Source organism: Maylandia zebra, linkage group LG9 (assembly GCF_041146795.1).
Source record: "Maylandia zebra isolate NMK-2024a linkage group LG9, Mzebra_GT3a, whole genome shotgun sequence".
NCBI classification, from domain to species: domain Eukaryota; kingdom Metazoa; phylum Chordata; class Actinopteri; order Cichliformes; family Cichlidae; genus Maylandia; species Maylandia zebra.
The window spans coordinates 26,796,482-26,812,574 of record NC_135175.1 but is presented as its reverse complement, the minus strand read 5'-3'; the positions used below and the strand labels follow the sequence as shown (position 1 = coordinate 26,812,574).

Here is a 16,093-nt window from a genome sequence, read left to right as displayed (position 1 = left end):
AGTCATTCTTACTCTTACGCTTGTTTAAATGAGACTCAAACTGTGAGTACAATGAACTGTACTCACAGGTGCTGTGACTTGGTTTGTTTCTGTGTCTAACTGTGACAACAACAACAATTGTGACCTGAAGTTAAGACTGCCTGGCATGATTACCTTTTTTTTTTTTTTTTACCTATTAATTCAAAATTTAATTTCTGAGGCAAATAAAAATGGTTTTCTTTGTTGTTTCTGTTTTATTTTCCCCAGTGGTCAACAAAAAACAAAATCTTAAGTCTGAATGATGCAAAGAAAGGCAGCAAAAATCTAATTTCTCAAAATGCTCACTAAGAAAAACTGATTATAAGTACAAGAAAAGCTACTCATACAAAGTAGTCATTACTGCAGCCCTTGTAAAAACTATAAAGTACGCTAAAAATGCAATTCATAACTATAATAATGAACTTGAAATTATCTTGGTAATTGAAATAACAAAGTAAGCATCTCAAATGATAACAAATCTGTGAGCAGATATGCATTATTAATCTTTATGACTACAACTCCTTCAATACAGTGCAACAATAGTTTTAGCCTAAATATTAATAGATGCTAATAAATACCAAAAAGGTGGTTTATTGTATAAATGATGTAACCTACATACATAAAAGAGGCTACATATATGGTTTAGGTTTTTTGTCATTGACACAGACACATACAACAAAAACATGCCTCGGTATTTGTATACTTACAATGACTATCCACACTGAAACATCAGAACTATTTTGCTGGTCTTGCTGGTGCCACCAACTCAGTTCTGACCTTTTGGTAATGGACATGGTCCCTATGGGGCTGTCCTGTGGCATTTGGCACAGGACACTGGCAGCAAATCCTGTGGGTTGGGATGTCAGGCTTTTGTGGATTCAATCTGATTGGATCTGGGAGGTTTTAAGGTCAACACCTTTCCTACTTTGGGCTCTGAAGCCTGTCCTTTGCAGAGTGTGTCATGCTGCTGGAGGAGACTGCTGCTCTTTGGGGACATCCCTTGCCATGTTGGAGCTTACAAAGGCCTGTGCTACAAAGTGGAATTGTAGAAACTCCAGGTTTAACTCTGGGTTTGTAGTATTATAAATGTGGTTCATGGTAACTCAAGCTGAAGACCCAACCTGCTCCAGAGCAAATTATATTCTCTATTAGAGATCAACAGGTACAAAATCAACACCCACTGACCAGTGACTCAAATGCCATTCCTAGAAGATCTCTTGGACCCCTGTACATAGATATTAGGACGTTTTAAAAATGCTTCTTTGTCTTTCCCTGATGAATATTAGGAAATAATATTCATGCTTAGATTTTATGATTCTACATTTAAAATTAGGGAACCTATTTGTATTTCTTGACCCTATTTTTAAATTGCAAGTAGGTTAAGCCTCTGTTTTTATTCTGTTTTTATTTTTATTCTACACCTTTCTGAGACCTCTAAACACCACTGGAGGTGCAGCTGAAAGATTAAAAGCTATACAGTCTTAAACACATCTAAACATTAATTTTATATAATATCTATATCAAGCACACTAAATTTATTACTATCTTTTACAGTCCTATTGACCAAAGTGCTTAAAAAGCACACATATTCACAGTGCTTTTAATGCGTATCTCCTCCTATGTGATTACTTTCCTGTTGTTGTTTTAAAAAATATTTTAGTTTTACCTTTCTTACTCTTCTACAAGTGGACCTATCCACTGCCTTCGTGTGACGGCTTAGCCCGATTTCCAGCGGTAGGATACGAGAGGCCAGATAATGGAAAGATATCCTGGGTACAGTGAAGTTGCTTTACAGTACAGGATCCTGATCTGCAGCAGTGTTTCGTGGTACTAGTTAGAGTAACATTGGCATTAAATTAGTCCCCAAAGTCTCCCAGCAGATGATGACATTCTCACAAGATTCTCAGTGTTTTTCAATTATTTTAATGTTGTGGCTTATCACTATATACGCTTCCTGTGCGCAGATGTTTGACTCAGTGTCAGGCTGATCTGACAACGCCACAGGAGTGCAGTGAAATTTTGAAGACCCATTTAAAAAAATCCTCTGATTATGATTACATTTAAAATAATAATGACATAAAACCTTAAACATACAGAAAAGTTGACACTGTAGATCAATGCGTGAGACGAGATCGCATCTTTATAAATAAGGATGCTAGTCCCAAACGGTAATAACTGCCGAGTTCCACAGTGTGGTGCTCAGTGACCACAGACTGACAACGTGCCTTTTTAGACAGATACTCCTGATTCCATGTTCTTCATGTACTCGACATACGAGGAGATGAGGCTGACGCTGTCCTGACCCATCATTTCAAACCAAATTAACACTTGATGAATTTCCCCTTTTTCTTATAACAAGCGCTCATCTTGGCCAGCGTTCAAATTTCATTTGACAGGATGGCTCCCACAACTCAAAGTAATGAAAGCAGCCCATCTTCCCCTGTTAGATGAGGTGCATAAATACAGACACAGCTCATTAATAATTCTGTCACACAGGTAGGCTACAGAGGAAACAGTGACACACTTTACAGCTCAAGTCCAAAACCCATCTGTGACAAGGCCCACTTAAATATGTTTGCATACTTGAATGGGAAAACAAAGACACTTGATTTTACATGAAGTTTGCACATGAGAGCTGCTGCTTTTTAGTCATTCTTATGCTCTGATCATGCATTACATATGAATTCTAACCTGCCCATGAACATTCACTGCATAATCATATCCTTTCAGTTTTAAAAACTGTCCCTGCTTTCATGCAGTCATTATCTTTGTAACTTCACCACTTCTTGCATTTCCACCAAGGCTACAGGCTAATAAGTATGTGTAAACAAGCTACAAGGAGTAGTCAAGGTCAGGATTGCTCTTCAAACCAGCTGCTATCTATTGAAAACAGCCCTGCCCCCCATCGCGTGCATAAAGCGTTTGTCAATTTTTCCTTGGAGACACAGCGCAAACATCTCGGTGTTATGCTTCCGCCCCCTCAACAGATGGAAGAGACGTTTGGTCATCCTGTAAGCTCAGAGCAGTGTGCAACTATTAATGAGTATGTCTTTGGTTCCAGGAGCTGAACCCCTTATCCGAAATGAGTTTCAGTGAGCGAGGAAGCCGTTCAGCGTCTTAATCCAATCTACAGTGATTATGCAAAATATTCAGGACACTTTTAACAAAGAGGTCAGTTCAGGTAGAAGTCATTATCCCGTACTGATTTCCTTAATTAAATCCATACCAGTCACAAAGGAGGACGCACCGATAAAGGAAAAGAAGCTGAGCTGGAGAAAAGACATTAAAGCTTAAAGATAAGTAAGGCTGTACACCAAAAAGGGGGGGGGGGTTCAAAAATACCAGACGGAAGTACCAGATGTTTTGGTTGATCACTGTATATTGAATTAGACAAATGTTTGTGAATGAATCTTTTGTTGGGAACAAATCCGAGCTCTCTCACTTGCACAATAATCCTTCGAGCTGTGCCCCTTAAAATAGCACAGGGTTCAGGTCTGAGAAGGCCAAGTGGCCGATTTTGTTAAGCACCACTGCTCTGAACAATGGCTCCGAGTACCTTGGGTGGTTGCGGTCTGACTGTAAACTGTGGCTGGATGGTGTCAGAGGTTACTCCTGGCTGCAGCCAATGCGATGCTTTGAGTGCTGTAAACTTGACGTAGTTAACCGCCATCATGCTCGGTGTGACCTTTACTGGACAGTGGAGCCCAAGGCTGGGTCCCGTCCTCCAGCTGTGAGCAAGAATTCCACGCTAACAACTGGATGCCATGAGTCACGGGCCCTCAGCTTTGCAGTGTAATTAGGATGAAGGAATAAGGAAGGGCGAGAGAGCGAGGAGATGGAGGGAGAATGAATGCTAAGTCAAATAAGGAAATGTGAGAGGAGAAGTAAACACATGAGAGAGCAAGATATTGCTCGGGGTGAGGTTCTGGGCTGTTTTTTAATGTTATTTTGTTTATACTGTCCATCTTCATTCAGGGGGCGAAGTCCCCAGGAAGTCTGTCAGTGTGATTTTTAATTCATGCACTAAGCAGGGGGAGTCAGCGGGGTCATGCTGCAGAGTCCTGTGAGCACAGGACCACAGAAACCCTCCGGGGTCGCAGTAATTATCACTGCATGTATAATCACAAGTCGTGAACCATTACTCACACAATACGTCACCTTTTTGTCGCCTGGATTACTCTTTTGTCATTCCGCCCGAGGTGCACATTGACAATTAAGGCATGAATTAAGAAACAGACATGACTGACTGGATCAATTATTATGAAGTGTTAAAGGGCAGATTTTCCATTCCTGGGGTCTGTGTCACATCTGTTATGGGAAGCCGTCTGTTTAGCTGATGCTCTGTGGAAAGGTTGCACTGCAGTGGTCTCTGTCAGCAAGACCTGCTGCAAGGACGCACTTGCCTTATTGAGGTATTATCTCTCAGCTTTCGCAAAAAGAGCATCTGTAAGAACACTAATCCCACATACAACACAGCTTTTATTGCACATGGCTAAAACTCCTGTAGCTATCTGGGTAAAGTCAAGACTCTTTACATTAGTACGTTTCTTCTAAACATGTCATCTAATCCTATAAAATTACATTTTATTACGTTATGTTCTTACGTGAAATTCCAGCACTCAGTTTCAGCCAATGACTCGTTCATTCATGACCATCCTGTCTGCATCAGCATGCCCTAAATGTGAACCCAAATTCAACAGCACACGGGCATTTTTGATTACGCATAGGAAACAATTACCCAACAGTGCTTTTTTTCTTCTTCGGTCCAAAGCTACTCCCCCTTGCTGTCTTCTCTCTCTTGTTCTCTGCAGATGGATGCAATATTAATGAAAGCATCCAGGATGCTTGTTAGGCTTGAAGTTAATCCTGTTCTTCACTCTTCTGCGGAGTAAGGAACAGAATTAACTCACAGAGGTTTATTTACTAACTGCTATCAGCTATTTTTTTTAAAGTACACATGCTTAAAAGAACCCCAGCCAGCAGAAGGATGATATAGAGAGTCACAATCTAAGGTGGCTGGTTGGTCAGCTGGAAGATATTAAGATAGAAATGTACACTGACGTGCCTTCTACTGACTCATGTCAACATCGGGGGTATACTTCAGAGCCTCTCGTGACCAGTGGTCACTGGAGTGTTTCTCCAATGCTTGTGCTTTGTTGACACTTGCTCTCTTATTGTCAGTCTTCTTCTTAAGTGGTAGATTTCTCTAACAACAAAGCTGAATTAATATGATGCATTTTTATTCATATGTCTCATTTTGTTTGTAATCACCATAAAAATGCTTAATATATAAAAAATAAATACAGAATACCAATATTCTGTTAACTTTAACCCTTAATAAACATGAAGCAGTAATTTTGAGAGAAATGCAATGTAAATATATAAAATCAAAGGTTTAGCTTTTCCAATAATTATTCATTAAGGAAAATATGCTTGATATAAACTGAATGTATACCAATCATTAAATTTCATTTCAGTTTCAATTCAATTTTATTTATACAGCGTCAAATCACAACAACAGTCGCCTCTAGTTGCTTCATATTGTGAGGTAGACCCTACAATAATACATACAGAGAAAAACCCAACAATCATATGACTCCCTATGAGCAAGCACTTTGGCGACAGTGGGGAGGAAAAACTCATTTTAACAGGAAGAAACCTCCGGCAGAATCAGGGAGGGGCGGCCATGTGCCGCGACCCTTTGGGGTGAGATTATTTGGCCATAATCCATCAACTTCAACATTGTACGTTATACTTATCTAACAAAATTGGATGGAAAATTTACATGTATTTAAATTAGTCAGCACTTTGGACAGAATTCTTAATGCTTTTGGTCCATATTGAAGTAGGACCACACTACAACCAGTGTGGTCTTCTGTTACTGTAGCCTAAGCCAAAGCTTTTGCTTCAAGATTCGATGTGCTGTGCTTTCAGAGATGCTCTTCTGCATACTTTGGTTGTAATGAGTGGTTAATTTTGTTACTGCTCCCTTCCTATCAGCTCAAAACAGTCCAGCCTTTATCCCTTTACCTCTGGCATCAACAAGGTATTTTCACCCAGAGAACTGCCGCTCACCAGATATTTTCTCTTTTTTAGACCCTTCTCTGTAAACCCCAGAGGTGGTTGTGCTAGAAAACCCTAGTGGATCAGCAGTTTCTTTAATGTCATTTCTAATTTTTCTTTAATCTTCTTTTTTAAAAATAGGATTTTTGTTATATTTGCCAGTTTTGCAATTAGCGAATAGCTGAGCACATACTGCATTTTTCATTGTGGGCGTTCTACTTGTGCTGAGGTACCAGTTCTCTTTGTTTTGCTAAAGAGCACTTTAACAAATGGGGTGTAGAATGAAAACCCAAACCCCAAACTTGTCAGCACACCACCACTGGAAGAAGTTTCATTTTTCTTCACCAGAGATCAGCGAACCACCTCAGCGAACCACCTATATATATTGTAATCGTGCAATATATATATATATATATATATATATATATATATATATATATATATATACAGCTGGTTTGCTGATCTCTGGTGAAGAAGAATGAAACTTCAAAAGTAAAAATTAATAATTTTGCTCATATTAACAATAAAATTAATACGACCACAATAGTCAAAGCAGAAGTGTTAAAACTAGCCTGGTTTCTAACCTGTACATATGTCAATAAGTGCCTGGACCACACACACACTTTCCCACACACAAATTCTCACTCACAGCTTGCTGAAGCCCACTGAGCCCCATTCTCTCACTCTGATTCACAGCTCAGTGTTTCTCTGCCTTCTGAACCCAGATTTCTAATCAGAGAATTAGCTGCAGTTTCCTCTGCCAAAATCCACACAGTAATCCATCTCACTTTGTCCACACTGTGGCTCATGCCCCACTAAAGCATTTGTCAGTCTGTATGAACGAGGGAAAGGGATGGAGAAGGGGGGACAAACAAATAGATAGAAAGAGATCCTGGCAGCTGGGGGAAATGCGATTTCCTCGTTTCTTGGGTGGCTTTATTAGAAGCCTATTAGGTGCACGATTACAAACTTTAAATTTCTTATACTTTGACTGCATTCCAGCTTGGATAAACCGCGAGCCTGGCCAGGCTGTTGATTTCACATGAATGTATGAATGTGAGCCCGTACGCTTTGTACCTGGTATTTTGTCAAGCGTTGGGTCAGCCTAACTGCGCATTCAATGTCCGGTCCAGTCTCTCAGTGCGTGATTAATGAGAGAGGAGACAGGTGACGGCGGTGCATTCTAATCACATACAAGGACAAGGAAAAATACCAAAAAGAAAGGCAGAGAGGGGCTACAAGAGGGGCTACGAGAGGAAAGAGATAGAAATGGATTTTACATTGATATTGCAATGTCTGTTAAATGGGTATATTCAAATTCAAACATTTTACTGAAAGAAGCACAGATGAATGGCTTCTATCTGCAAGCACATACATAACTCACATATTAACACATGCACATGAACTGAATATTCTTACAGCCTCAGAAGCAAACATAAGGAGATGAAGGATACAGGAAATGCCTTATGGGGTTTGATTTGGCAAGACTCAGTCCAGTGGATCAGGAGAAATTGGCCCATCTCGTTGCATACTGCAATACCCAAAGGGCCTCTCACTCATGACTGTTCATGCTTCTAAACCTGGCTCTCAAAATAAAGTTAGTGAACTGTGCAGTTATTGTAGACATAGCTGGAATTATCTATGCAAATTTCAAAGCAAGACTGAGCCTCCTGAATGCTAATAGTGAATGATGGAAAGAATTACAGCAGCCAGGTGGATAACATACAGGATTGGTTTGGATAGATATTAAAGGAAAAAGAAATCCCTCCTGGATTTTCACTTACAGTGGTAAGCCTGTAATATGCAGCGCAATGAAGGGGTCACATGCATTTTGTGTAAAAGTGTTGAAATGTTTTAAATTAATCAGTTTTACTTTTGTGTGTTAATTAAATTCCCTCCCCCCCCTTCCCATTTTTGTTTTGTAGTATGCCAGCTTTGAATCTCTCTGTTAGACAATGAGTGAAGAGAAAAGCTATTTCAATGCTGGAGGACAGACACCAAATACTGAATAGGCTGCTTACAGATGAGCAATAATCTAACAAATCCAATTTAGGTGAACTGCATGAGATTAGTGTAGACTGTATTAAATCAGTTTTAAAGCATGTGCTGTGTGATAAGTGAGTGCTAAAGTGTAAATAAAAAAAGCAACATTAACCATGCTAGCTCTTGCATGGATGGCCTTAAATGCTAACAGTGAACATGCTAACATGCTAATGTTTACAATTGCTAATTGTTTTTTTTTGGGGGGGGGGTTAGCGTTTAAGCATGTTTATTTTTTTTATTAACACAACACACAGTAGAGTTTGCTAATTAACATTAAACACAACATACAAATAAGGCTAAGAAAAAGTGAGCCAAATTCATGCTAGTTCACGGTTCTAGATTAATTTCATCGTGGCTGCACCAGTAACATCAATGCAAAAGAGTTCTAAAAGTAAATAAATAAAATGGATATGAAGTTAAATCCTTCTGCTGTCTGTTAGGGCTTTGCCATTTCAAAGCATCACATCATGCTACAGCAAGTATGCAGGACAATGAAACAAACCCCGAGATATGTGAACAACAGATGCATGTCAGTCTCCAATGACGATTTAATACCTATAAAGGGATAAAGGGAGGTACTCACAGCACAGTACTCTCCAAAATATACAAGGAAACTACTCCTGCTAAAGGTGGAAGCAACAAACTTGTTTCACCACTTGAAGCAAAAATATATCATTGAGTGCAACAAGGCCACGAAGGGCTCGCAAAGAGGAGATACGAGCAGTTGTTGATGTGCAACCCCAAAATAAACAAATGACTCACCTGAGTATGGCTGGAGCAATCGCTAGTTGCATTCCATGTTGCAGGAAATCACTAATGTGCTTAGATGGTAGAAATGCTTTAAGCGACTGGTTAAAAAACTCAGCCCTACAGTAGATACAATATCCCAGGTTAAAAAAAATATGTTTATCATCAAATTTTATCATGTGGAGGCCTCCTTGGCTTTTAGCTTGAAGCGAGTTTAGTTTTGTTTTACTTTTCACTTACAGCTTCCAGGGAAAACACTATAGGCTACTTATGTTCTTACATTTAATGCTGTGTCCCTGTAAATAATGCAGTCTCACTACAGTTGCATTATAATGCAAAATTCAATGGCAGTGTGTTTGAATTTAGCCTGGTATATTCTTAATTCAATTCAATCTCATGTTTCCATAGTTTTTATTCTGTGGAATGTAACACTACTAAAACTTTAGCCGCTGCACTCTGTCAAGCATAATGAAGGAGAGCATTGTAAAATTGATTGTGAAAAACATAGTATTTGATGTAATGCCAATATTTCAAATGTTGCTGTTATGCTTATCTGCCTCATGTTGGATTTTAATTGGTCTGTTTCTGCATGTGTCTCATAGCTACACTCACATAACAGATTCTAACTTAAAGGCAGTTTTGATGCTTTTTATCATTAATGTCAGGAGCTTTCAACTGGCCACCAGTGTCCTGTTCTGACCTCACAGCAGTCTTGCCCCTTGATTAAAATAATACATTGTAAAATGCCTTTAAAAGAAGTCCCCTGTAGACGAACTCCTAATAATCAAAAATAAAATAACGTCACCAGTATTTGTCTATTAATCTCTAAGTATAAAAATAAACCCAGAAAAAAGCAACGTACAGCTCCAGTAAGTGTATCTGTAGCCACTGTAAGCACTACTCCCTGCATGTTCTCCTTCTACCTGTCCCTCCTCACTCTTCTCCCTGCTGTAGTTTACTCTCTGTGTCCGGTGCTGCTTGCTATGCATCATGTTGGCCCAAAATGACGATTGATTGCAGTGCCACTGCTTTTGTAATCCGCTTAGGATGGATTTTGCATCTAAATCACTTTATTATTTATGTGCCTAACTCTTGCCAATGCCATTTGGAGGCGGTATGATTGGTGATCCATCAAACATTATCCTTCACTTTGGTCATTAATATTGTAATGGGATGGACCTTCAACATGAAACTTCCAGGTGGAATGCGAATCTCTTCAGGGAGGGTCAAGCTACTTAAAACAGGAGTCAACAGAAGAAAGATTATCAGGTGTACTCGCTACCAGGCAGGCTCTCCAGAGATGTTGTTAGCCTGCCCTCTCTCCGCTATCTACCTCTCTCTCCTCCACTCCTCCGCTCCCAGCTCACACAGCAGCTTGTATCTTCATACATGGCCTTGCTTAGAAAAATATAGGATGTTATTCTTTCATTGCCCTTTTTCCATCAGGGCTTCAATCACCACCTGCCAATCACACACGTCTGCTGCTTCCAGGCACGCACTTAAGCTCACCGTGCCACGTCAGGACACGGTTGAAACAACCACCTCTGTAGATGAGAAAAACAAGAAATGATAGATATTCAGCTTACCACATAAAGGGCAAGTGTGATATGCATCGCAAACATTTGATGCGAATACTTCAAAGGAGTTTTATATAATCAGCTTTTTTATGAAATCTCTGAAAAGTTTCAAAGACCCAAGTTTGATGTTAACTCCTTGCAAGTCCTTCCACTTAATGTTAAGGTAGCGTAAGGGTTATTTTCAGCGTGCCGTATTAAAAATCGGCACTGCAACGATGTGGAGGCTCCGGGGATGCTGAAAAAAAATCTGTCGTTCGTCGTCTCCATGGCAGCCCCCTGAGCCCAGAGAAGAGGGAGGCCATACAGATAGAGCTGATACCTCTCAATGGGTGAGGAAGGCAACTGCTCAGATGCATTTGAGGTTCATGGATGCCAGCAATCATCATGTCACTGAGCCACAAGAAATTCTTCCAGTCAACTTTTAGCCAGAGGGCAGGGAAGGCACCAGAAGTGAAAGGAAGAGACATTTGTACTTTACAGTACATGTAGAGCAGCTGACCTCAGATAACTCTAAATACTTGAGCGATTGTCCTACGAGGGATTTTATTGTCATCGCGGAGAATAGTTTGCATCTTTCAGAAAAATGAGTGAAAAGTGTTCCGAGTTCATACAATTCAGCATTTCTGTTACGCATTCAACAGATGAAATGTGTTTTTGTAAAAGGAGCTGCTAATACTGACAAGTTTCCCGCAGTTGTTTTGAGTGCTACTGAGTCTTTGATAACAAATTTATTGCTTTGTTTAGTCTCTTCATTCTCATTTGCATTCAGTTAAAGTTCCAGCACACTACCATTGCCAGCGCCAGGAAGAAGAAAGGCACAGCTAGCAACTGGCTTGGTAAAAACTGCGAGGTTTAATTGTTTCAGCTCCATGGAGAGAGACACACAAAGCAAAACAAATCAAGGATACTGTGATATATATAAATTGAAAAACAATGTCTTTCTTTTCTTTTTTCTTTTTCTTTTTTGCATATTTTTCATTTATCACTCTTTAATGTTTCAGATGATCAAACACATTTTAGACAGATTTTAGACAAAAGATAAACCGAGTAAATACAAAACTGTATTTTTAATGGTGATTTTATTTATTGTTCTTTTATCATTCAAACCTACCTGTGTGAAAAAGTGATTGCCTCCTAAACATAATAGCTGGTTGCGCCACCCTTGGCAATAAGAACCGCAATCAACCATTTGTGATAATTGGCAATAAATCTTTCAACTCAGTATGGAGGAATTTTTAATTCAGCCACACTGGAGAGTTTTTCAGCATGTACGGCCTGTTTAAGGTCATGCCAAAGCATCTCAATCAGATTTAAGTCCTGATTATGAACAGACCACTCCAACACGGTTTTGTTTTTAAAAAAAACTGTAGAACCAGGACACGTTCACCCCCGTTTCAAGTTTTTTCCTTGTGTGGATAATGGCTCTCACTGTGGTTCCCAAAGCCGTAGAAGTGTCTTTGCAACCTTTTCCAAACCGATAGATCTCATTAACTTTCTTTCTCAGCTGTTTCTTTAGATTGTGGCATGATGTGTGGCTTTTTGTGATATTAAAGCCTGCTTTACTTTGTCAGACAGGTTCTGTTTAAGTGGTTTCTTGATTTAACAAGTCTGGCAGTAATCAAGGCTGGGTGTGGAAAATCATGATTTGGGGGTGGTCACTTACTTTCAAATAGGGTAAATGATAAATATGTCAAAGAATAGGAAATCAGGAAGGAAACGCACACTTTTTCACTGCACTGTATATTTTCTACTTTTGATTTTGGCATTAGAGCTCCACTGTTGCACGTTTGATATCCACAAATCAAGAATCCTTGCTTTAAATACTGCCAACACTGTGGCAAGGGAGGTTTCTTTACTGTCTAGTATGTACTGGGGCTTTTTTTTTTCAATGTTTCACCAACAGAGGAACAGAGGAAAGCGTCTTCGTGTCTGATGTGATGCTATATTAAACATCTGCGCTCCTGCAAAACGAGAAATTTCTTCAAGCTTGTATCTGCGAATTGCACAGAGATACAGCGCTCCACTCAAAATAGCATCACACGTACTATTATTTGGTAATGATTGCTGTGCTCAGAATCCTAGCTACGATCTCACGAACTCCTACTCATATTTGATAGAGTAATGGAGCATCCATTTTTCATTCTGCAGGCGAGGGGAGGACGGTGCTGCCAGCTTTGCAATTTTAGAATTTTTGCATTTGCTCATCTGCGGTTTTTTAGCTACACACACACACACACACACACACACACACACACACACACACACACACACACACACACACACACACACACACACACACAAACATATAGCACATATACAGTAACAGTCTCATCTGCAGTGGTGGCAGCAGGCTATGACCTCTGACACTTGTGTATCAGCGAGTGCACAGATTAGTCATCACCTTGGGTCTGCACAACTGAAGTGGAGCTGTGCAGTCGAAGTATGATGTGATTATTCCACTGACCTCTTTTCCCACTTCAAAACTGTGCTTTTTCAAACATTCCTCTCCCCCCACACAAAGATTTGTTGATTCGTCTTGCGCGGGCGGTCAATGATAACAACAGACATTGTCAACAGTGGCTCAAACAGCAACACACATGAATGCCGGTCCTTTAGTAACAGAGCAATGTTAGCGTACCTGTGAAGCTGACGTGCAATCAACTTGCAGGTAATAACCCTTTAATGAAATGTTTTTGCACAGGAAGCCGGATGCTTTGGGGAGGTCATCCTTCATCACAAAATCATTACGGGGCTGATTCATTTCTCTGCCATGTTAATATAAAAAGCATCAGCTTGGCAGGATGAGAAGAAGGGTGGTCTAAATTGTCAATTAAAGATCTATCTTCCAGTCTTACTTACGCCACATGACTTGCAGACTGAGTGATAGCAGTGAAGGCTGGATTGTCTTGCTTCGTGTGAAATGAACTCTGTAGTAATGAAAATACTTTTAGTTATTATTGTTTTCTCAACCAAAAACAAGCAATCACACATGAAAAAGAGTCACCTGTCTAGCATTAAAGTCACAAATGAATCAGTTTAACTCTTATTAGGCCTTCGGTGGATTGCTCACATATGGTTTTGGCTCCGTCGGCTGATCAACCTTCTCGTGAATGGTTTTAATAACAGTTTTTTTTCCTGCTAATTCACTGATTGTAACATCCATAACAATAAATATCAAACTAATGCACATCCTCAAGAGCAAAAACACATTAGCTCACATTAACCAGTCAACGAGAGATCATCAGTGCTTGATACTGATGTTTTATCTTGATAGAGAAATAGTATAATTAAAAAAAAAATCTTATTATTATTATTATTATTATTATTTGTTTTAGAAAGCTCCAATCACACAATCAGTTTTCAGGAGGAACATCTCATTTGTTAAGCGTGCAGGGGAAATATCCAATAATTGGCAAAGAGGAAACACTTTCATGAACAGCTCAACATCTTAACAAGAGAAAAGCAGCTGAAAGAACCACATGAGTAGACTTTTATAGGAGGGTGTGAGAGTCAAGTCAGACTACCGGTGTCAGACTATTGGTGTTTTGGTAGATATAAGCTGTGTCGAAAGGAGGCAGATCAATAACTTGTCTGGTTGATGCAGAACAGACAACTTTTAAATGAGCTCTGCATTTTCTTTCATTAAATGTTCCCTTTTCAAAAAGATTAGAAAGATCACTTTCAAGTCCAAGCTGACAATCAAGCTGTGTCCTTCTTTACTCCATAGTCACAGAAAAATCATGGTGGAACCAAAAGTTTTGTGTCTTTATGATACAACATCATAAAGACACAAAACTGCAAGGTAACCAAAGTGATCATGTAGGTCTACCTTATTATCCACTATTATGTCCATGTCTTGGCTTTGTATCTATGTTCTTTTATGGGTTCAGTTATTATCGTACCTCTTCAATCTTTCCGTAGGGAGCCTCGTGTTTCTTTGCAATGAAATAAGAGCCTAATGACAAATATCTCATTTTACAGAGAAGAGGCTTTCTCTTGGAAACCCTTCCAGCCACGCCATACCTGTCTAGTCATTTTTAGTTCATTGTTATTAGCTGTACAATGCACTGAGTCTGAGTGAAGGAGAGAGATCATTGTCCTGTTAATTTGTCCCAATTTTGTACAAACTTTGGCTGTTGGTTAGATGGCCTCACATTTGACTCTAGATTACTTTGGTATATAAAACAAGCCGAATCATCACCTCTCCATTACTGTGCTTAACACTTAGTATGATGTGTTTGTGCTGAAATGCAGTATTTGGTGTTTGGCCATAATGGACAGCATCATGTTTGGCAAACACCACTTTGTCCAAAAGATATTCATCAAGAAAGTTGATTCAGCTGCAACTTTTCAAACCATGCTGCTAATTTCTTTCTAGACACAAGAGTAGGACAGGTTTTCTCCTGGCAGCCCTGAAATGAGCTATACTTTCTCCATCTTTCACTAATTGTGCTGTCATAAACTTCAGCATTTAACATGCTAAGTGAGGCCTGTAGAGCCTGAGATGTAGCTCATTGAGCAGTCTGAGGACTGCACAGTCTGACCTTGGGGTGGTACATTCACTGGAAGATTGGTAATTGGTATGTTTTCCACATGTGAGTATTCTTTCTCACTGCAGAATGAAGCATTTCTAATTGTTTGGAAATTGTCCTGCAACACTTCCCTTACCAGACTGGCACCAACGATTCTTTCTTTAAGATCGTTTCTGGTGTCTTTCCTCCTTGGTAATGTTTTAACCCACACTAGAATGCTCCAGACCTGCAAACCACTAAAACGTCTGCATTTATAAGGTGCTCACACTTCCTGATGTAATTATCAAGTGCATTGATTAGCAGCACCTGACTGCTACTTAGTCTCTTAAAGTCTCTTACGGAAGCTGTAAGAATGTATTTTGCTTTCTGCAAACTGCTTCTGCATCTGGTTTGACTTTTGTTATATAAATAATGACAAAGTGTAATATACCATGTTTTGGAATTCATCTGAGATTGCATTTAGTTAATTTTAAGATGTGCTAAGGACCAAATGGTTAATTTGGTCCTTAGCACTGAAAGAAGGTTTAATTTCTTTTTACTGTTATTGCATTATGACTAACACTCAGTAAAACCTGCACATTGCACTCACTGCAGAGCCCAGGCTCCCTAGTTGAAACACTAAACTTGCTGCAGAGAATTTAATCAAAAGGACTCTTGCTCGCCTGCCTGCATGCACAGCATTATCTGGTCATGATCATTTTAAAATTATGTTTGATAGCAGTAGTGTCTAGGAATGTGCTCCGCTGTATCTTTGCAATTCACCCCTAGGCTTCGCAAAGATGTTTTAACAAGATAAGGCCCCAGACAATGCCCTTCAGAGACAAAACTTAATTCAACACTGAAACTTAAATTGTAGCTTTGTTTGCTTCTGGAGTGAAGACACACAAAACCGTATAACAATGATTCTTCGGTATTTTTCTAATTTGTTTCCATTTGTATAAAAAGTTAACTTTTGACTCACGTCTTTTGATTGCTTAAACATTTTGCCTGCCAGCCAGGAACAAAACAATTCCAAATATGAAAAGTTTTCCCACTCACGATCCACAAACAACAACAACAACAACATAAAACACAAAAAGTGCACGCACAGTAGAGTAGCAGTGCTTGCACAGC

General features: G+C 39.4%; 1 protein-coding gene across 2 annotated transcripts in view; it reads right to left on the bottom strand.

Moving 5' to 3' along the window:
• LOC101475847 (RALY RNA binding protein like) overlaps positions 1 to 16,093 on the bottom strand; it is a 120,866-nt gene that overhangs the window by 51,109 nt on the left and 53,664 nt on the right. The gene's annotated exons all lie outside the window — the stretch shown is intronic.